The following is a 23,667-nucleotide window of genomic DNA, read 5'->3' as shown; positions in this document are numbered from 1 at the left end:
GAGAGCTGGTAAGACTTCTCTTGCCTTATGCTCATCCAGTTTTTTTCCCTTGTCGTTTCTGGATGCAAGCCTTGTTGGATCTGTGCAAGCAAGGCCAACGAGCCTTTGAGGAGAGGTAAGGAGAATGTGACAGAGGAAGCAAAGGAGGGGCGTCTGCGGGAAATCCTTTGAGGCTGAAATTGATGTCTGATTTCGCCCCAAAGCGGTCAGAGAGCAAGGTCTGCTGGGCCCCTGTGCCTGAAGGTCTCACTTTGCAGTTGGCTGCGACAGAGCCGAGCCTCTCTGAGAAAAGGGGTCGCAAGCCCACGCCCACAAGTGTCCGCGGCCGGCGGGGCAGGCTCCTGGCGGCTGTCACTCCCAGCTTCCCCGTGGGGTGGCCGGCCGGCTGCTGCAGGAGGCGTGGCGGCCGCGCTCCCCTGCCCGGACACTGCGGCGGTGGCAGCTGCCGCGCGGTCACCGCCACCCAGCGGCCCGGGAGCCGGGCGGGACTTTTGGGGGGCGGGGCGCGGCGGCCGGGAGCTGGCCGCGGGGGCGGCGCTCAGTCTGGGCCGGCGCTGAGCTGCGCGGGCTCTCGGTGGCCGCGTCGGCAGCAGCAGAAGCAGCAGCAGCAGCCGCAGCAGCCGCAGCCGCAGCCGCAGCTGCAGCCGCATCTTCCTCTCTTTTTTCTTCCCTTTCGTTTCTTACTCTTCCTTCATTTCTTCTCCTCCCCCTGCCCCGTGGGCCCCTCCACGCCTTCTCTGGAGGCCATTAGGTCCCTCCGGGTGGGTGAGCTCTGGCCGTGGCCACGGCGGTGCATCAGTTTCTGCGCGCAGGTAAGAGAGCCACCCCCATCTCTGCTTCTGTGCAGGCGCCTGGTCTCCGGCCTAGTTCTCCGCGTCCTGGCAGAGGGCAGCCTGGAAAGTGGTGGCAGCGAGGTGGAGCTGTCCTGTCCTCCCGGCCTTAGAAGGAGGTACAGGTTGGCCAAACCGTCCACTCACTCTCACCTGGCGGAAGCTTCAGGCCTCTGTAGGTGTCACTGTGGAGCAGGGCACCTGGCGCTGCTACCTGGGCTCTAGAAGACTGTGACCTTGTTAGGTACCACTTTGAAAACGCCTGGAGGCTTTCAGAGGGGGGAGGCTACATGTCTTGGACAGCTGTAATACTACAGCCTGTGCTGAATGAGGGGAAGACGAGGTACAGGATTTCTTTCTTTTTTCCTTTATCCAGCTGGGAGAGCTGTACCCTAACCAACGAGTGGCTTAGAGAAATCTCCTTTCAAGCCATGTTCCCTGTAATTCCTCCAGAAGCAACTGGAAAAGGACGATGGATAAATATTTATAATTTTAGAAAATAATAATAATGAAAAAAGCAGATGTCTGGTCGTGTTAGAAGACAGGATGCTCGAACACGCACGCACACACACACACACACTTTAGATGAGTTTGAGCGTCCAAATAGTCTTTTTAAAAATAAACTAGGGGGTTGAAAACTCTATCTACAGTCCATGTATTCTTTGCAGTGTCCTTTTACAAGGCTTTTTTTTTTTTTTTTGGGCTGGGGGTGGTGGAGATTAAAGGGTCTACAACTCCAGGTGCCTTTCTTTTTTACTCTCTTCTTTTGTTTAAGGGAAGAAATTTGAAGTGTGTGAGAGGAGTGGGGAGGTGTGTATAATGGAGTGGGGAGGGGAGCTGAAACAGATGGGGTCAGGGAAAAAGATCTTTGAAAACTGGGCCTTGATATTAGACTGCCTGGTGGTCAGTCAAGCTTTGGGGATTTTGTCAGAAAAGGAAAAGCTTTGATTATCACTAAACCATTTTGGAACAATAGCTGTGTGCCATCTGGTCTAAGCCCTTCGTGTGATACTTTGCATAATAGACCCTTAGAAAGCTGTGACCCATAAAAAATATGAAAGGTTTTAGTTTAAATTCACATAAAAGACACATAACAGAATATAGTAGCTACATAATGTTACAAAAGGGAGTGTCTACTTGACAGACCTTTTCAAATTTGTCTTTGAAGGTTTAGGGATTATGTTGTAAATGAGATCGGCTTGTAGAACAACAACAACAAAAATAGTGTTGGTTGGTATATAATTTTGAATGTGAAGGAGAAGAATCACGAGTAGTTGGTGAGGAATTGACTTCAATGCTAAAGGTATGATTTATTTTAAAATGATCCTGTCCTGGAGAGGAAATGACTGCAATCTGAAATTGAGACTAGCAGCCGCAGTGAGGCGATGGAGAACAAAGCCTTTTATGTGAGTGAGCTACATTATGCAGAATGTCCCTTGCTTGAGCTTCAGGTATGTACCAGCCCAGTATAAAGCACAGTTCTGTCACCAGTTGTTTCACCGTGAGCAATGGTCACTTCTGGTAATGAAAACAGACTAAATAAAAAGCTCTCTAGAAAGCACATGGTAGAGATTATATCCTTTTATTTTAGTGTGACACAGAAGATTCATTTAACTGGGCAGTAGGTATCTGTATATTTGGTAGAAATCTTTATAAATTTGTAGATCATATTCAACTTCCCCTTCATGTTCCAGGCCATCCGCTCCCTAAGAAGAATTGAAAGACATTTTCTTCAGTGAAGAAAATGATCTATTTGTGTGTATGTATTAACATTAATATTGATTTCCTGATAATTTTATCCAGTTATTACAGGTTTTTCAGCTGTATTCACAGTTTCCATATTTTTTTAGAGCTATTGTCTCTTTAGGAACAGTAGTACATGCTATTTGCATGTTCAATAACTTGTTTACTTTTAATTTCTAGTATTTTACAGCTTGCTATGTTATTTAATTTCCAAGTAGAAATTTTCTTTCCATACATCTGGCAAGAGAAGCAATTTAAAATCTAGAAAATGAAGCCTCCTTATTTTTAATTAATTACATTCACTTGTATCCACTCCTCCACCCTCAATCTGTTTCTTTCTGGCTGCAAATCTTCACTGTGTTAAGTTTCTAGTTATATCTAGCCCACCAGAATCAGAGCCAGTATTATCTGGAAATCAGAATTTATTAAGTCTCTGTAGCATCACACACACACACACACACACACACACACACACACACACACACACACACACCCTCTCTCTCTTTCTTCCTCTCTCTCTCTCTCTCTCTCTCTCTCTCTCTTAGAATGACTTGTTTGCATCACCTCAGAGAGAAGGTGGTGTGCTGAGAAGGAGAATGTGCTGAGAGAGCACAGCCAAGTGAAACTGGCATAGCCATGACCTCATTATAGTACCGACTTCAGAATCACTGAGAGAGCAGGCATCCTCTCAGTGGAAACCAAACCCTAGAGCACACCCATATCAAGGCAGAAACTCTTCTCTTCCCAGAGTAGAGCTCCCTTTAACAATGTTGTTCCACTGAGGTTAAAGGGATATATTTTTTTATTCATTTCTGTTCAAGGGTCTTGAACTTGGCCAAAAATATTCAGCCAGAAATGAAACTTGGCACGGAATCCTGTAAGCCTAAAGGAGTAACTTCATTCCTTTACTACTTTTGGCCTAAGTCAATTTGCAAATTTTCTAAACATCAAAAAGAGAAGAAATCAGCTTTTTTTTTTTTTTGTATCTTTTCTTATGACATATATTTGTGCTGATTTTTTTTTTTTACAGGCAGTTAGTTAACATAGCAGACTAGTAGACATTCAAGAAATAAAATGGTACTGTTGGACTTTAAAATTATATGGCTATTAGCCGTATATGAAATGATCTGCACACTGCTAAATTACTCATTGATATCTTCATGGAAGTGACCAAATGGAACCATCTCGTTGATTACTTTGATTAACGAATTCTTTTCAATGCTGAATTTCATTTTGATAGATTAAGAATTTGAAAGGACAGTTAATGGATAGAATACCACCACTCCCTCTGCCAATGTAGTCATTGGTAAATGCACTTGAAAAATGCTATTCTGCAATAACCATCACCTTCTTTGTCTCTAATGTCCGAGTTAAAGATAGTAGTAGGCTTTTTACTGATCCTTTCAGGTATGTTCATTTTCTGTGCTACTTTAATTCTTGGTGTGCCTTTCCTCTTGCCATTTCCTTGATGGATTCTGTCTAGACCGTCTCTTATCTGGGCAGTGTTTTGATCATTCCACTGATATTTCTCCCTTTATGTCATTCTTTATAGTCTCGTATTTGAATGTTAGATTTATTTAGATATTTGGGCTTCAGTAATATTACTTTCAATGCAAATTTAGCCCTTACTTTTCGTATGAGAGAGCATTAACCCCCCTCCTTTTAAATCATCAAATCATCATGAATGTTTCTAGTAGATACAAAGTGTATTTAGGGCTATTTAATAAGACACAAGAAATGAAATAGATATGGACTCAGGCTTCAATAGTTTATAAAGTTCGAGGTATTTGTTTATTTTATAATAAAAAATAAACAAGGAATAGCAGATAAATGAGTAGATGTTGGGTGATAAATATGAGTGTGAATGATTGTACTTAGATGTGAAGATACCTTTCCAGTGCTTATAGGATAAGCTTTTATACATCAGTTATGTAAATGTTCAAACGTATACCAACTTTATTCCATTTACACACACAGACACAGCTACTCAAACACAATTAGGGAATACTAAGATACAGCTATTTTGAGAGTCTCTGAATATATAATAACAGTCTTTTAAAATAAATTTTATTTTAGTGATAGGGATACAGAGAGAAAGTACAGAGAGATATCAGAGCACTGCTCAGCTCTGGTTTATGGTGGCGCTGGAGTTGACCCCAGAGCCTCAGGCAAAAAAATCTTTTGCATAACCATTATGCTATCTCCTCAGCTCAATACTAAAAGTCTTCCAGAAGCTTCAATTATTTGTGGAAAGCTCTGTCACTGGACAGAATGCTGGACAACATGTGAAGATTAGAATTCAAAGTACTCTCTGAGAAACAGCTCTTGGTATTCCAAAGATCAAAAATAAGTTGATTCCAAATATCAAAAAACAGTCTAAGAACTATAAGTTAAAATGTGTCATACAAGAGGGGTCAAAATCAGGAAGAAAGTTGGTTGAGTGAATGAGGGTAGAGTAAGATAAATAAGGAAAAACTCTCAGACATTAATTTTTTTTCAGTTAGGATGTAGATGAACACTTGTCTAAGTTGGCAGCGGTGGTGAAGGAAAAAAAATCCATTTTTCTATCTCAGCATGACATTTTGTTTATATTCCCTCTCTTCCAGTTACTTAGAACTAAAGCTGTAGGTGTTTCCTTATAACAAGTATACAGTTGATTGCTGGAAGCAATTCTGTAATGAATTAGAAAATTAATATAATGCGAATAACACAGTAAGTTGATTTTTTTTTTAAAAACCATTTTGAATCTCAACTTTGAGTTTAATCTCTCATATTCAAGATAGCAACTTTCCTTTAGGTGGTTATATTTTAACTGATACTTTTAGCTATACATTTCAGTAAAATTTTATGGAAATTTGGACAGAAGCAATCATAATTTCCTCTTTGAATTACTTGTCAAATTTGAGGTGTGAACTTTGGGTAAAGTTTCAAACTATTGTCATTAAAGCATGCCAAATGAGGCAAATTAATTTCTTACTATTATGTTAACAAGCCTTTTAGATAGTATTTTTTTAAAAAAACTTTTTAAAATGTTTTTATTTATTTATTATTAGATAGAGACAGAGGAATTGAGAGAGGAGGGGCAGACAGAGACAGAGAGACACCTGCAGACCTGCTTCACCACTTGCAAATCTTTCCCCCTGCGGATGGGGACAGGGGCTTGAACCTGCAACATTGCGCACCACAGTGTGTGTGCTTAGCCAGGTGCCCCACTGCTTGGCTCCCAAGAGAGTACTTTTACTTATAAGATCACATAATTTGCCTTAATATTTTCTTTTTTTCATTACCCTTCTTTCTTTTTTACTCCTTTCTCTTCCTTTTTTTTTTTTTTTTTTTTTTTTGTTGTCATTGTCAGGGTTCCAGGCTGACATTTTCAAATTTAAAGAAAGAGACAGAAACAAGGAGACAGCAGGAAAGAGAAACACACTACAACACCAAGGCATTCCCCAGTGTAGTGGGGGCCAGACTCACTCCTGGGTCAAGCATATGACAAGGTTGGCACCTTCCCTGGTAAGCTATCTTACCAGCCATTTTCTCTTTTACTTCCTGTCAGCTCATACTGGCAAAGCTCCAAGTGGATCATTAGAATATAGCAATATAGCGTGCTGTTTTCATTGGCATTATTTTTCATTCTGTCTATGTTTCTCATTTTACCACAGTTGATAGGAATAGCTTCTCAGTCAGTGCCTGCCCTTTTCTTTGATCTTGCTTTTTCTTTTCTCTGACAGTGAACAGCTTTTCCCTTGTGTACCTGTCCTGGCTGTGCATACTTCCTCCAGAGGACCTTTCTGAATCACGAAGAAAAGTTCTACAGTGCCTTTTCCTTTTCCTATTTTATACCTAACTTTACTCCGATTCTTTGTCTTAGAAATTATTGCTTACCCCAGGGGGGGCGGGGGGATGGCATACCTAGGGCTAGGCGGAAGCACACTCAGTTAAGTGCACATAGTATAATGTACAAGAATCCAGGTTCGAGCCCCTGTTCCCACCAGCAGTGGGGGATGGAAGGGGGGGGCTTCTCCAGCAGGTCTGCAGGTGTCTAACTTTTTCTGTCTCTATCTCCCCTCCCCTCTCAATTTCTCCCTATCCTATCAAATAAAAATAAAATAAGAAGGAAAAAAAATGAAAAGATAGCTATCTGGAGTCGGGATTCGTAGCGCTGGCACTGAGCCCCAGTGATAACCCTGGAGGGAAAAAAACATACCTATGCAACAAAGTGTCTTAATAATAATAATAAATGACTTTTTGTTGTTCTTGCCCACCTGACTTCAAATTATATTGTTTTCTTTGTTTTGAAATTAAACTATTAAGTCATTACCTGAATGCATTTCATTGCCTCCATTTTATGCTAGTTAACTAACCCTATTGATCATATACTAGTAAGTTTAGGATCAGGAGCCCTATGACATCAGTTAATGTAGAACTAAAGTAAACAAATGTTTAAATTTTCTTTCATATATGTTTAAAATTTTATTCATTTTTATGAGAGAGAAATAGTTGGAGTGAGATCATAGTTGCACTCAGCTCCAGTTTATGGTGGTGTTGGGGATTGAACCTGAGATTTCTGGGCCTCAGGTGTACAAATCCTGTATTCCAATATGTTGACCTGTCTTCCTTGCTCTTAATTTAGTTTTGAATAGAACATTTTTTAAAATTATCTTTATTAATTGGATAGAGACAGTCAGAAATCAGAGCGGAGGGGTAATAGGGAGAGAGAAAGAGGGACACCTGCAACACTGCCTTATCAGTCGCAAAGCTTTCCCCCTGCAAGTGTGGACCGGGGTCTGGAACCCCAGTCCTTATGCATTGTAACGTGCGCTCAACCAGGTGCATCACCACCCTGCCCCTGAATAGAACATTTTTAATAGCATTCATCTTTATAGCATTTATCTTTAGTTATCTTGAGTTCATCTTAAAATGATCTGAAGACACAGTACTTTAACATATTTCACTACTTAACTGTCTACATCTTTTTTATTTGTAACGGACTCACAAGTAAATATTCAGACAAGCTCTATTAATTTGAAACAAAATATCATGCCAATAGGAACCATTTGTTATACTTTATTTGTTAAAAACATAGTAAACTCTGTTGGATTGTAACAGACGTAATAAATCTTGTAAGTGGATAGGAATGAAGTTGTATAATGAATTGGTATAAAAATATTTCCCAATTCTATTGGCTAGACAAAATGATGCAGCAACATTTTCATTGGCTTTGATGCAATTAAGTAATACTCAGCTTTGAATTTTTTATTTTATTTAATTACTAGGCCTCTAAAAATTGTAATTTTGTCTTTTGATTGTAAATTTTTGAACTGAAAGATATTTTAAACTCCTTAATTTTTCTGTCAGTGCTTGTATGAAATACTGCATCCCATTGGCCTACTTTGAAAACACATACATACTCTCGCTCGTTCTCTCTCTCTCTCTCTCCTAAGATTCATTTGTGCATTCCTTTTTTTGGCCACTGGGGCTATCACTGAGGCTCAGTGTCTATATAAATCCACTGTTCATGGAGGTCATTCCCCCTACCTTTTTTTAAAAAAAAATAAAGGGTGAGAGACATGAAAAGGTAAAGAGAGACAGAGAGGAAAGAAACTTGCAGCACTTCTCTGTTGTTCCACTGCTCGTGGAGTTTCCCCCCCACAGGTGGAGACCTGGGACTTGCGGCTGTGTTTGTAAGCGTGGTTAACGTGTTCTCTATCGAGTGAGCCGACACCTGGCTCCTTCATTTATGCATTTTTTTCTTCTTAATACACTAGAATCTAAGGGAAAAAAAGCTGATTCTTTAACTTGCTATAGATACCTATTATTTATTTGACAGAAGTTAGCAATCTTTAATATATAGTTTCCTTGAACAGTGAACAAGAATGTGGAATCTTATCACTTCTAACAGTTTAGCTCGTGGAATTTGCCTACCTTGCTTTTCACCAAGGGTGAAATGATGATGTTCATATGAGTATGTGATTTTCAAAGTTAGCAAGTTTTATACAGATGCCAATATGTACAGCTAAGATAATTGTTACACAGTCATTTGATGTAAAGAAAATTAAAGGGCTGGCAAGTAGCTCACTTTCTTAGTATTCTGCTTTGCCACGTGTGACCCAGGTTTGAGCTTGGCCCCCACCACATTGGAGGGTGCTTTGGTGCTGTAGTCTCTTTCTCTGCCTCATTGTCTCTGTCTATATCCAAAAAAAAAAAAAAGTCATTCCAGAGCAGTGAAAACCTCACGATGACAAAATAAATCAATCAATCTATAAAACCAAAGCATTCTTATGCAGATCAGAATGTCCTCAACTGAAATAATGCACAATTTAATTTCACCTTAGAAGAATTAGAGGTAATGTGCCAGACAGTGGCATACCTGGTAGAACTCACATTCTGCAATGTACAGGAGACACTAGTTCCAGCCCATAGTCCACACCTGCTGGGAGAAAGCTTCACAAGCAGTGAAGTAGTGCTGCGGGTGTCTTTCTTCCTCTGTCTCCAACTTCCCTATAGATTTCTGTCTGTTTCTATCCAATAAATAAAACATATAAATATAGTGATGAGACTTCTTTTGCATGGAAATACATAATTTATTTTCATTTAAGTTGCAATACTTAAGATTCTTTCAGCACTTCGCTGCCAAAGTTCTGTCCTAAAATAAAGTGAGGCTGCCGGTGAGATGGATTACCTGAGAGGGTACCTGCTTTACCTTACATGCAGCTAAGGTTTGCACCTTTGGTACATAACATGCAAGTGTTAAGACATTGAGGAAAGCTCTGGTCATGCAGTTTGTGTCTGTCTGTCTATCTCTGAAAACGGAGTAGTGAAGCCTTCAGGGATGCCAAAACCCAACAAAAACAAAACATCAAAGTGAATAAGATCTAGGGTTTATTCAAATGGACTTGGGCAATTGTATGTCAAAATAAAGCTAGCCTCCCTCATAATTATAGACCAATGAGTGACTTATGGTAAGTTTGAGATTTTTGCATTAGTTTCTGAGTTCTTATTGTCTTCAGTTACTACTTGCCTGATTTGTGTTTACTTTGTTTTGAATAGCCTCTAAATGAGGGTGAACAATCTCAAATTGAAATTTATGAAAATATTGAATAGTCTCAATGCCCTATTTAAGTCCCTTCCCAAAGATTATCATGAAGGTTTCCTGATAACATTTCAAAGTTTCGCAAACTAATTTTTTTTTTTTTTTGCCTCCAGGGTTATTACTGGGGCTTGGTGCCTCCACTACCAATCCACTGCTCCTGGAGGCCATTTTCCCCATTTTTGTTGCCTTTGTTGTTGCCCTTGTTATTTTTATTGTTGCCATTGCTGTTGTTATTGCTGGACAGGACAGAGAGAAATCAAAAGTGGAGGGGAAGACAGAGAGGAGGAGAGAAATATAGACATCTGCAGATCTGCTTCACTGCTTCACTGCTTGTGGAGTGACCCCCTGCAGGTGGGGAGCCCAGCCAGGGGTTTTAACTGGGATCCTTACTAGTCCTCGAGTTTCATGCCCTCCATGTGCGCTTAACCCACTGCTCTATCACCCGGCCACCCAGCAAACTAATTCTTAAACTTTTCCTTTTGCTTCCTAGTAAGTTCATTTGACCAAGCAACTATTTGTAAACTTTTAAATTGGTGATTTTTTTTTTTTGTTAGAAGGCTCATGTGCTTACACATCTGGAAATATAAAATGTTATTAAATATGCTCTTTGTGTCTCTCTGCCCTGTCAGGGAGGGTAGAGTTATTCTTAAGACTTGCTCCTTATGTAGGAAATGATGATTGAAGGAAAAGAGGTACTGTCAGGACAAAGATTGGTTAAGTAACTTTCCTAACGCCCTGAGAACCAAGCCTAAGATTCAGATACTCCCCCTCCCCCAACTCAACTTTGTGTTGGAGGTGTCAGTGAAGAAACCAGTGCATTCTGACTCTGAATTTCCAACTCTTCTTACATATATGCTCTCTGAGCTAAGGGTGGAGTGAGGTGCCAGTCACACCTGCCCCACTGTGTGACTCAACTGTGACTTTCACATGGATATAAAAGAGGGAGGTGCTCAGAATTGTAGGCCATTCCAACTTAGTACACATGAGCTATACTACTGAAAGTGATGAAATTAAACTTGATCCAGGAAACACTGACAAGACTCCTGCTCCAGGGCCATTCCTGTGGTTTGGATCTCTTAGGACAGAAGTTTAAACTCTCTGGGGATTTCTGCCCAGACTTAAGGTACTTGCAAAGTCAAGGAGATTTTTTTTTTTTTCTTTCTGAACTTGAACTATTCATATGGATGCCTCTGGGTTGACTGAGCCAGTGTTTAAACTTGGCTTTGCATACAAAGGAAATCCAATAGAAAGAGCTAGGTCTACATTCTTTTTCTGATTTTTAGTGCCATAAAGTTTTCCCTCTAAGAGCTTCCATTTGTGTTTTCCCCAGCTTTAATATTCTTAGCTAAGAGGAAGTGAGTGAGAAAGGCTGTGGGCCTCTGTGTTATTTCCCTTTTATTTTCTTACACTTGTGAATTTATGCTCCTCTGCCTCTTGTTCTGAAAGCTTCTAGTTCCCCCCCTTATATATATATTTTTCCCCATTTTTGTTGCCCTTGTTGTTTATCATTGTAGTTATTATTATTGTTGCTATTGCTGTCATTGTTGTTGGATAGGACAGAGAGAAATGAAGAGGGGAGGAGAGAAAGATAGACACCTGCAGACTTGCTTCACTGCTTGTGAAGCGACCCTTCCCCCCCCCCCCCCCCCCGCAAGTCAGGAGCCCGGAGCTCCAACCCGGATCCTTAGCACTGGTCCTTGTGCATTGTGCGCTTACCCGCTCCACTAGCACCCCCCTTTTTTCCTTTCTTCTTCCTAGAAGACAGCAAATTAAATGAGACTTAACTGTTGCTATGGTTACTGTGTTCCACAGAGCTTCACCTGCATCTACTTTGCTTAGGCACTGAGGAGTATTGAATTGACAAACATTTGATAAACATGAAGAGCATTTTGGAGGAAACGAAATAAGCAGAAACCATACTTAAATATATAAGGAGAAATGTATTTTGAGTCACTAAAATTAACACTGTATCACTAATTAGAAACTGAATGAATTCTTTTTTTTTTTTTTTTGCCTCCAGGGTTATTGCTGGGGCTCAGTGCCTGCACCATGAATCCACTGCTCCTGGAGGCCATTCCCCCTCCCCTTTTGTTGCCCTTGTTGTTGTGGCCTTGTTGTGGTTATTGTTGTTGTTGATGTCATTCGTTGTTGGATAGGACAGAGAGAAATCTAGAAAGGAGGGCAAGACAGAGAGGAGGAGAGAAAGATAAGACACCTGCAGACCTGCTTCACAGCCTGCGAAGCGATTCCCCTGCAGGTGGTGAGCGGGGGGCTTGAACCAGGATCTTTATGCCAGTCCTTGCGCTTTGTGCCACGTGCGCTTAACCCACTGTGCTACCGCCCAACCCCCAGGAAGTGGATGAATTCTAATGTCACTTGGTTAGAGAATGTTTCTTCATATGTCCTAGTTCTCAAGATGAATGTGTTGAATTCTCCATCAGAACTGAGTGACTGTTTCATCAGTAAATAAATGGAACAATATACCTACAAATATTTTCCACATACATTTATAAAGGAACAAGCTGTTAACAATGTGCATATTAACATTTTCAAAACATCTTTATTGAGCTATTACGATAGGAAAAACACCTTCCTAATTTCACATCACTTAACCTACACTTAACGAAGGCAGATCTTTTAGAATAAGATAGTCTATGCTTTTTTTTTTTAATTTGGTAAATGTGAAGTATTGAATTTCATAGTATGAAATATCTAAATCATCTTTGAAGAATTAAATTAAGATCTTTTACTAAATGATCTTATTTGAGAAGGATTCACTACCTATTTTGATGTCACTTAAATGTAAGCCTAATCTGCCCAAAGTCTAATATCATGGCCCGTGAGTGATTCCTTTATTTTTTAACAGATGATTATTGAGCTCCTAACACACAGCAGGAACTTTAGTGAGTTTGCTACATAATGAAGCCGACAACCAATTCCTGTCTTCATGTTATAATGCATTAATGGGAGAAAGAAATTAACTTAAGAACCAGTGAATGAGTATTTCAGAATAGAATGCATGCAATTACAAATGAATAAAAGCATACAGTAAAGTTTGCCTGGGATAGTAGGAAAGGTTGTCTTTGGAAACACAAGTAAGAGATATCTAGGTCTAGGTATACATAGGGGTTTTCAAGCCAAATGATAAAGCAGAAGCAAAGATTTCTAGGCAGGAAACCATCTGAGAAATGTGATTAACAAATACAAGACCAATGGCACTTGAATCTGCTGGACATAATAGAAAGTAGTAGGATAAGAGGACAGAGCACAAGACAAACACCAGCCCAAGAATATCCTATTGACCATGATAAGGAATGTGATTTTTATTTCATTTGCAGTGATTGTAATTTTTGAGGTAGTAGGAACAGATTTTTTTTTTTTTGAATCTCACAAAAGCTTTCAAAGATTAATTATATCTTCTATATCCCTCTAGGTACCTTGTATCTTAATTCACTAATGTGTTAAATCCCAAGAGAGAAGTAATTTAGAAAAATCAGAAATCAATGTAGAGACAGACATAGCCTTTCATTAACCTGATAAGAAACAATGCTCTAAATACAGGTAACCTAAATTATTTAATTTTCCTTATCTATTTAAGAATAACATGCATAAATAATTTTATTTTTATTTTTAAAATATTTTATTTATTTTAATGAGAAAAAGGGGTGGGGAGAAAGAAAAGAGAGACCGGCAGTGACTCAGCCTTGGTTTATGGTGATGTTTGGGGATTGAACCTGGAACATTAGAACCTCAGGCATGGAAGTTGTTTTGCATTACCATTGTGATAGCTCCCTAGCCCTGCATAAATAGCTTCAATCTCTTCTAACCTGCTGAATTAAAAACTTATTTTAGAGGGAGTTGGGCAGTAGCGCAGCAGGTTAAACGCACATGGCACAAAGCGCGAGGACCAGTGTAAGGATCCCGGTTCCAGCCTCTGGCTCCCCACCTGCAGGGGGGTTGCTTCACAAGCAGTGAAGCAGGTCTGCAGGTGTCTATCTTTCTCTCTCCCTTTCTGTCTCCCCTCCTCTCTTCATTCCTCTCTGTTCTAGCCAACAACAATAACAACAATATTAATGGGGCCGGGTGGTGGTGCACCTGGTTGAGCAACATGTTACAGTGCAAAAGGACCCGGGTTCGAGTCCCTGGCCCCCACCTGCAGGAGGAAAGCTTTGTGAGTGGTGAAGCAGGGCTGCAGGTGTCTCACTATCTCCTCCTTTCCTCTCAATTTCTGGTTGTTTCTATCCAATAAATAAAGATGATAAAAAAACAATACTAATAACAACAACAATAAACAACAATGGTCAACAAAAGGAAAAAATTTAAAAAAGCCCTTATTTTATAAATGAATATAGGAGGCTAAGAGATAGTGCACCTGGTAGAGCACACATTGTACCATGTGTAAGGACCTGGGTTTGAGACCTTGGATGCTAAGTGGACTTTCTTCAGTGGGAGGAAGCTTATGATCTTGGGTCACCTGCAAGCTTAATAATCAGTGTAACTCTTCATTCATATCTTGCTTATACTGAGATATTAAGTGACTTTTCAGGCATTTATAAACCTAGGCAATGAACTTAGCTTTAAACACAGTTTGCCAGACTCTTGATTTATTATATTTTTGGCGTGGTTTAAAGCTGTTTAGATTCCTCCAAGGCATTTCCTCAAAAGAAAACAAAACTATTGTATGTATGCCTTTATGTAATATTACCTACAGGACATTTCCAAAGTATTACACAATTTAGGAAAAGTTTATGCTTTTATTTTATGATGAGAAATTGTATCACTGTTGATTTTTCTCCAAGCTTCCTTCTTTGACTTCCATTTTGTTTTTCTTATAGGATTGCTTAATTTATAATGTAAACTACTTTAATATAGAACTGTTAGGATTGTAGTTTCTCAAGTTAAATATTTAAAATACAGTTAACAAATCAAGTAATTCAAATGCACATTAAACTCTAAATAGTGTGCTTGAAATTTTTGTCAAATATTGGCATTCTTACTATTGAGATATCACTAAAGGTCACACACAAAGTAGAATGGTACTTCAAAGGATTAATGAAAGGGCTTTAAATAGAAAGAAGGAAGTAGTTAATCTCCTGCTTTATATACAACTATGCTTTGCTGTGGCATATAAAATAAACAACACCTCACTCTGTTCCAACTGACATTCAACTAACACACAAGACATAAAGCTAACATTAAGGAGAAAATGAACAATAAGATAAATAATAAAGAAAATTAGGTCCTAGGGATGTTATGCTAATTCTGAGTAGGGGGATGACTGTATTGCTTGTGGATCATCTGGAGGTTTCATGTGGAAATAGGTTGTGTGTGGTTGCAGAACTGGAAAAGCTGCCATCCAGGGGAGTAGCTAGAGCAAAGGCACGGAGGGGACAAGGAGCAAGGCCCATTGGATTGCCATCAGTGAGCAACTTAGTTTGGATGGCCTTGGTTTGGTAAAGGTCTTTGTATTCTGGCCACAGCAGGAAATTATGTCTTCAGCATAACGCCATTGCAGTCAGTGAAGGATTCTGACCTGAGCTTGTCATGAGAATCATGATGCTTTAAGATTAGCAAGAGACAGTCTAATTAAAATATTTGTCACACATAAGTGAGGTAAAGAAAGATAAATCAGAGCACCACTCTGGTGTCTGTTCTGCCAGGAACTTCAGACATGCAAGTCCTGTGCTCCCTCAGTTTAACTCTGTCACTAGCCACTACTAAGACACACTTGGAAACACTTAATGGCAGGCACAGAATTACTGTGTATGTGTAGCACCAACCTATTTACAGTGAGTGACTAAGAAACTTGATTAGAAGCTGTGGTTACAGGTATTTTCATATACAATGAGAAAATACTAATACTAAGGAATGGAGGTTTGTACTATTGATATGCATGGAGTGCAGTATGCCAACGCTTTCACAATTTCAGAAAGTCAGATTTGGACAAGTTGAATGAGGTGGAAATCATGCAGAACTATAAACAAATAGTAACACGGGCTCCTATTAGGGCTTTATGACATGCATGTGGTAAAGGTATTTTTGAAGGGACAATGGATTAGGAAAACAAAGCAAAAGAATAAGTACTTATTCAGCATCTTTGATTTCTTTAAAAAATATTATTTATTTAGTATCCTGTTTGTTGCCCTTGTTGTTTTATTGTTGTAGTTATTATTGTTGTTGTCATTGATGTCGTTGTTGGATAGGACAGAGAGAAATGGAGAGAGGAGGGGAAGACAGAGAGGGGGAGAGAAAGATAGACACCTGCAGACCTGCTTCACTGCCCGTGAAGCTACCCCCGGCAGGTGGGGAGCCAGGGGCTCAAACTGGGATCCTTATGCCAGTCTTTGCACTTTGCACCATGCTATGGTACTGCCCAACTCCCAGCATCTTTGATTTCTAGGCTATAATGGAAAGGGCTACATGCCTCTTGAAGTTAATTTAGTAAATAGTTATTAAATAGTTTCTTTTCATTTTGCCACAAGTACCTTTCAACTGTTTCATGTATTTATTTATAAAATATTCAATACTTAATTTATTTCATTTTAATGAGAGCTTATAGAGGTGAGCATGGGGGAGAGATAGAGAGACCAGATCACTGCTAAGCCCTGGCTTATGGTGGTTCTAGGGATTGAATCTGGACCTCTGGGCTCTCTGGTGTGAACGTCCACTGTGTAAATACTGTGTTATTTTCCCAGTTCTTCAAACACAGTTTCAGTCCTCAGGACTTTAGTGGTTCTGAGAGGAAGTTCTAAAACACAAATATCTTTTCTCTGCTTTGTGAACAAATGGTTGTAGAACTATTCTGGGGCATTAGAATACAGGGCTTGAAACAGTTCTCTTTCTCTCTGGTATAGTGCACGAGGTTTTCTCTCTTCCCAGGTAGATAATCGGCACAGTATAAGGAAATCTGAGTTTCTTCACGTGAAATTATAACATTACTTTCTATTTCTTACATAGGCTTTGGGACTGGGGAGAGAGCACAGCAGTAGCGCACAAGACTGGATATGTGAAAGTTCCCAAGTTCAATCCCTGACAGCACCAATGACCAGAGTTGAGCAGTTTTCTAGTTTTAAAAACGAAAAAGAATAATTTACTAATGAGGCTTGCTAATAATTGGCGCTAAATAGATTAATTTTCACTTATTACAATACGTTAGATTAATTGTAAAGTGTATAATCAAATAAATGAATTTAGATTACTTAGATTATTTGACAACAGATAGTAGATGCAGTTATATGAAAGCTTGAGATGGCATGATGGACAAAGAGGTCTTCATGTGAAAAAAATATTATCAGTTAAGTTTAACTAGATAAAGATGTTTTTAAAAGTTTAATTTGTTGATTGATGTGACAAGAGAACCAAAGCATCATTCTAGACTGCTTGATTATGACTCTTAGCAAAGTATCATGGGAAATTATAGTGTTTTTCAATATAATTTATAGAAAACAGACACAGGAATTTCATTCAAGAAAAAAGATAAGTTAGAAAGCTCTTCTCCTGGTTTAATAGAGGCTAATGTACCTGTGTTTAGATTATGCCATTTGACTGTAATCATTGTGTTCGATTTAGTGTATCAAAGCACTGAAAGTGAAAATAAGCTGTGTTTTAATTAAACTAGAGCATAAAAAAATGACGAATAGTAGGTCATAGGGTACAGTTAGAACCTGGTTTCAGTCAATATTATTATCCAGACACAATCACATAGGCCAAATAGACATACTATCTAGTAATATTTGCATTTTAGTAAAATATATAAAATACTCCCAATATTAGCAAGAGGGACCAGCTGTATAATATTAAATTAATCATCAGAAAAATCAACTTTGCATTATGAAAAGGTGGCACAATAATTCATAAGGCAAATTCAATTTGAATTTCCCAAGGCAGAAAAATAACATTTTGCTGTCATTAGATTTTATAGAACCAATTTTGAAAGAAGGATGTAAGTGAAGTATGACTACTTTAAGTTTGAGACTATTCATCCTCTTTATTTTAAAATATCAATTGCTCAGTAAAATTCCTTAGGATTTCTCTGTTATGTGATTTGTTTTCAGGATAAAATAAAAAATAAGAGCAATCATTGCACTTTGTGTCCAGATGGACTAACCATGACTTTATATCTTGTGATAAAATCAAGTATACAGTATGAATAAGTCCATTGAATTTATTCAGCACCTTTTTTTTTCCTTCTGGAAAGAAAATGAAGAAAAGTTATTGAACAGCTGCTTTTATCTTTCCCAAATTATTACATACCTCTGAGGTTCTCAGCTTTGCTGAGAAGGTTATGTATATGGAGAATCTCCCCTCCCAGTGAGCTAAGAAGCCCTGGTTCAGGCCAAGGAACATCTGGAAAATGCTTTTGCTCAGAAGACTTTGACCAAATGGCACTTATTCATGCCAGTTTGGCCTGATGTCAGAATTCTCAAGATGGAATGAATATTAACTTTGTAATGATAGAGGTCTTTGTTGGACGGTTTTTACTATTGCATATCATCATCAAATCTAGGTATACATGTGTCTACAATACAGAATGACCTTAATACAGAGACATTTCAGATTTGTGTAGCTGTGTTATACAGTCAGTTATAGTCTAAACAAGTATGTTGGAAAATTTTATCGCTAATATATTTTATGCTTAAATAACTTACTGTGTTTTATTAGAACAGTATGATTTTTTTCTATTACAATAGAGAGAAATAGGACAAGAGAGGGGAAGAGAGAGGGAGAGAGAAAGAGAGAGATCTGCAGCCTGCTTCACTCACTGCTCACACCTGGACTCTAGTGTACTTTTTTTTTTTCCCTTTAAATTATTCCCAGGGTTATGGCTAGGGCTCAGTGCCTGCATGATGAAGCCTCTGCTCCAGAGGATTTCTTTCTTTTGATGATAGAGAAATTGAGAAGGAAGGAGGAGATAGGGGAGAAAGAAAGACTCCTCCAGGAGTACTGCTTCACAGCTCCCGAAGCTGGCCTCCTGCAGGAGGGGGATGAGATACTCGAACCCGGCTCCTGGCACATGGTAACATGAGTGTTCTACCAGGTGCATCACTTATTAGCCCCATTGTGTCAGTTCTTAAGTTAATGAAATTTAAAAATGGTTCAGGAGATAGTACAGTTATTTACTCAATAAACTTTCATGCCTGAGACTTGGAGGTGCCAGGTTCAATCTCTGGTACCACGCACTGTAAGTCAGAGCTACAAAGTACTCTGGTTAAAAAGAAAAAGAAAAAGAAAAAAAAAAAAGCTTAACATTTGAAAATTTACACAAACAGTATGATGGTTCATCATTGAATGTCTCAAAGTTTCCTCTCCGTTTCTGAGGTTAGATCAGAGATAATTAAATGGAAAACAGGGAAATCATATGGTCATCACTTTGTTTAATTTCAGTTTCATTTTGCATTATTATTTCTGCAAGTACATTGTTCCTCCGTCTCGAACATAGAAGACTGCATGCTTAAATACCTAATTCAGCAATTACCTGTGACCACCAAGTTCCGTATTTCTTAATATTTATACTTCTTTGAATCAAATGTTGTGTGTGTGTGTATTTACAAAGGGTGAGTTGTCTTTAGAAAAATTTGTTAAGTAAATACTCTCCTTCGATCTAGTGCCAAGTTATCTGTTCACCTTCATGACACTTGTTTCATTGTCTATGAAAACAGGATATTTGCTAAAGATTTTTCTATGTTTTTATTTGTTTTAGATCTAGGAATCTGGAAGTTGAATTAGAGTTGGGCAATGATTTGTTTCTTAGAACATGAAACAGAATGAAAAGAACATTCTACCTACCACAGTTGTAGTTTGAACAAGAAAGCCATTGTTTATAGATATCCCTTGTATAGGATATATCTATCACCTGCATTTTTTAGTATGCTTCCTAATTCTTTTTTTATTTATAAAAAGGAAACATTGACAAAACCATAGGAGAAGAGGGGTACAGCTTCGCACAGTTCCCACCACCAGACCTCCCTATACCAACCCCTCCCCTGATAGCTTTTCTACTCTTTAACCCTCTGGGAGTATGGACCCAAGGTCATTATGGAATGCAAAAGGTGAAAGGTCTGGCTTCTGTAATTGCTTCCCCGCTGAACATGGGCGTTGACAGGTCGATCCATACTCCCATCCTCTCTCTCTCTTTCCCTAGTGGGGAAGGGCTCTGGGGAAGCAGAGCTCCAAGGCATATTGGTGGGGTTGTCTGTCCAGGGAAGTCTGGTTGGCATCATGCTAGCATCTGGAACCTGGCGGCTGAAAAGAGAGTTAATATAGAAAGCCAAACAAACTGTTGGACAATTTTGGACCTAAAGGCTGGAGCCTACATTTTTTTTTTTAAATTAGTCATTCATGAGTAACTGGAAAGCAAGCAATCCTGTTTTTCTAGATAGAAAGCAATTAACTACTACTACTAACTCAAACAATTGACTGCTACAGAGATGTACAATACAACCAGAGAAGGGCAGTACAGTCAGTTACATTCTTAAGAGAGGATTAAATTGAAAATGATATCTTACAGACATGTATTGCTTGTCATATTTAGTGACAGATTAAAAATGATTAAATTGTACTTACATTTACCTTCTTAGTTGATTGTTTGTGGGCTATATATTTTCCTATAGTAGTTCATTTAAAAAAAATTTTGAGGTGGTCCGGGAGGTCTGCACAGTGGCTAAGGCACTAGACTCTCAAGCATGAGGTCTTGAGTTCAATCCCCGGCTACAAATTTACCACAGTGATGTCTGGTTCTTTCTCTCTCTGCTATCTTTCTCACTAATAAATAAATAAATAAAATATTTTAAAAAATAAAAAATAATTTTTTTTGATAAATTTAATAATCATTTTCTAAATTTAGTGAATATGATCCCTTGGATATATATAAGTTTTTTTAAACTTTATTTATTTATTCATTAGTTGGAAAGCATTGCCGGAGATGAAACTTGGGACCTCAAGAGTCCAAGACTTCCTCCACTGCGTCACTTCCCACTTTTAATTTAATTGTTTGTATGGTATATACACGATGTTCCTACTGCCATGAAAATTAGGTGGGTGAGGGATGATTCATTTGTGAGCAAATGAATCATTTTAGAGGGACTAGTTGAGAACCCCCTTAACAAAAAAAAAAAAAACACAACTTTTTTGTATTCTAAGATTTTTTTGGTGTGTGTTCTAAGATCTACATGTTTCTTTTTTTTGTTTGTTTTGTTTTTTTAAAAAAACACTTGTCTAAAACATCCAGTCTTTCCCTTAAGGCATAGGAAATATTACCATTACATCTGCTTGTGCATCTTGGGAAATTACTTGGGTTTCTGAGTTTCAGTGTTTTAATTTACGAGTCTGATCTGTGGGGGATTAACCTAAAACTGTCCACTGCTATTTTCTACCCTGTGGTCAGTTGAAAGGACATTGCTTTAGTTCATACTTTTACACAAATCAGTTTGTCATATTACCTATTTTATTACCTAGCAAGGGTTTGAGTGGTTGGAGTACTAAACAGAAATATTATTTTTTAGGGAAAGTCTCCTTCCTACAGAAAAGTTCTTTTTTAGGAAAAGCTTTCTTCCTGTCATAAAGGAAGGTTGGAATTATGAGTAATACATCTTTCCATTGTGAACACCTACTTTATAATCAGCAGGCATTTATTAAAAACCGGTTATGAGTTCCCTACTGTGATGAGCAAAGTATGTGGAATGAATAAGAAAACAAGACAATATATACTCTATGGAAGGTTGTTAGGGAATTGTGGAAGATAATTACATCATTTTTTTGGTGGAGGGAGTATAAACAGGCTATAAATAAGCATCTGTCATATCACAACTTGACTACTTCTTAGTTTTCTGGAGTGGAAACACACTTGTGATAGTTTTACATAGGAGATAAGTCATGATATGGCTTGCTACATGTTAAAATGAGTGACACAGATAGGAGAGTCAGAAGCAACGAGACAAGACTTTAAGAACAGATGGGTTCAGGACTCCCTGACTAGGGCCCCAGCTGATGGGGTGGCCTGATAGTGACTAAAGAGTCATCCTTTAATCATCCTTATCAAAGCAAGGACTTCAAAAGTTGAATAAGGGCAAGAGACTGGCACACTTTAATGATGACTCTTTAGTCATTATCAGGCCTCCCCATCAGCTGAGACCCTATTCGGGGAGTTCTGAGATTCCCAGACATGATAGGCCTAGAACTCGAATTAATCCCTGTCTCCATTGTTACTGGTCATCTCTATGAGGAACATAAAATAGACCCCCTGGTGGGCCCCCATAGGACCTTGGATCAACAACGGTAGAGAATGTTCCATCCTCTGAAGGGAGGATGGACAACATACTCTCTGCTACACCTGAGGAAGATGGGTCCTGATATTGGGGCAGCTTGGAATGTTCCTACTCATGACCACAGAATTTGAGCTCAGATCTACAAGGATGCAGAGGTCACATAGGCTCCTAAGCTGAATATGGGCCCCAGACCAGATCAAATAGATGGGATTTACAGTCAACAATATTTATATATCTTTCCCACATCTGGGAGGTACTCTCTTCCCTGATCCAACTTTCTGGTCCTTTTTCCAGCATGACATCATCTTCCCAGACAATAATTTGGATCCACTTCATATCAGATTTCAGGCTCAGGGAAAAGAAAAAAAAAAAAAAAAAACTAGTATAGCCACAGGCCCTTTGGAATATAACTAAAATAGGCCTCCTAGCTATCTCCAAAACAGAGACCCCCCCCTCCCCCAACTCTTCATCTTCACTATTCCAGCCTTTAGGTTCACGATTAGTCAACAATTTGTTTGGCTTTATATGTTAACTCTCTTTTCAGCCACCAGGTTCCAGATGCTAGCATGATGCCAACCAGATTTCCCTGGACAGAGAACCCCACCAATGTGTCCTGGAGCTCTGCTTCCCCAGAGCCCCACCCCACTAGGGAAAGAGAGAGGCAGGCTGGGAGTATGGCTCAACCTGTCAGTGCCCATGTTCAGCAGGGAAGCAATTACAGAAGCCAGACCTTTCACCTTCTGCATTCCACAATGATCTTGGGTCCATAACCCAGAGGGTTAAAGAGCAGGAAAGCTATCAAGGGAGGGGATGGGATACAGAGTTCTGGTAGTGGTAAGTGTGTGGAGTTATACTACTTTTATCCTATGGTCAGTGTTTCCTTTTTATAAAAAAAAAAAAAAAGAATAGTTGGGTTCAGTGGTACACATCAGTGTTTTTCTTTCCTGTAGCTGTTGTGGATTAAAAATAAATAAAAAGCAAAATAGAATTGTCTTTTAAAGATTATTTTGCAATCAAAAAGCAATAATATATTCACTAATGTATGTGTGATACCATGATTTTCCTTTTGTGTAGCAAGTCTTATCAGGTAGATCACTAATAAAACCTTTCTCCCAAATGCTTCACTTCCCTATTAATTGCAGAGTGTACAAATAAATACCTACTTAAATTCTTTGAGATTTTATTCCACTTAAAGGGTAAGTCCTGTGGAGGACATGGTGTTTTGGGAAGGAAGTGAAGGAGGCATACCCAAAGGATTTATTGTACTGTTTTTTTTTTTTTCAAAGCAGGGGGCAGCTGTCTTAGAAGTAGAATTAAAATGTAAATTATCAAAGGGAAATAATGAGGCCCATTCCTTTCAGACAATTCCTAGTGCAGTCAGAGTAAGAAAAGGATTCAGAAAGATTTTTTACTATGCATAAGTCATAAATGATGACCTGAAAGGCTTGAAGGGGAGGAATTTACAAGGAACTAAAAGGACACAACCCACAGATTGTCTAGTATTCTGAACAGTTGAATTAATTGAGGAACAGATCTTCACTTCCTCTGGGAAAGAATCCAGATCACAAAGTAACTGTGTACAGTCTTTAGGAAGGCAATGCATCAGGGGCATAGCTGGATTATAAAGTGAGTTACAATGTTTGTGTGAGCTGCATTTCAACTTGTGTGGTTTTATGAATCAAGCCAGAGGTCTTTGAGTACAATATAGTCAGTGCCATGTGGGAACAAAATCGATCATATG

The 23,667-nt window shown here is 38.8% G+C and overlaps 1 protein-coding gene across 31 annotated transcripts in view; it reads left to right on the top strand.

The window, feature by feature from the left end:
* The first annotated feature begins 674 nt into the window (after positions 1-674).
* MAP2 (microtubule associated protein 2) overlaps positions 675-23,667 on the top strand; it is a 321,228-nt gene continuing 298,235 nt past the window's right edge. For all 31 annotated transcript variants that reach the window (XM_060194011.1, XM_060194010.1, XM_060194003.1 and 28 more), the window contains exon 1: positions 675-812. The gene's annotated coding sequence lies outside the window, so the exon portion shown is untranslated. The remainder of the gene's footprint in view (positions 813-23,667) is intronic.

This window comes from Erinaceus europaeus, chromosome 7 (assembly GCF_950295315.1).
Source record: "Erinaceus europaeus chromosome 7, mEriEur2.1, whole genome shotgun sequence".
NCBI lineage: Eukaryota > Metazoa > Chordata > Mammalia > Eulipotyphla > Erinaceidae > Erinaceus > Erinaceus europaeus.
Note: the sequence above shows the minus strand (reverse complement) of the source record. Positions and strands in the feature narration are given on the sequence as shown.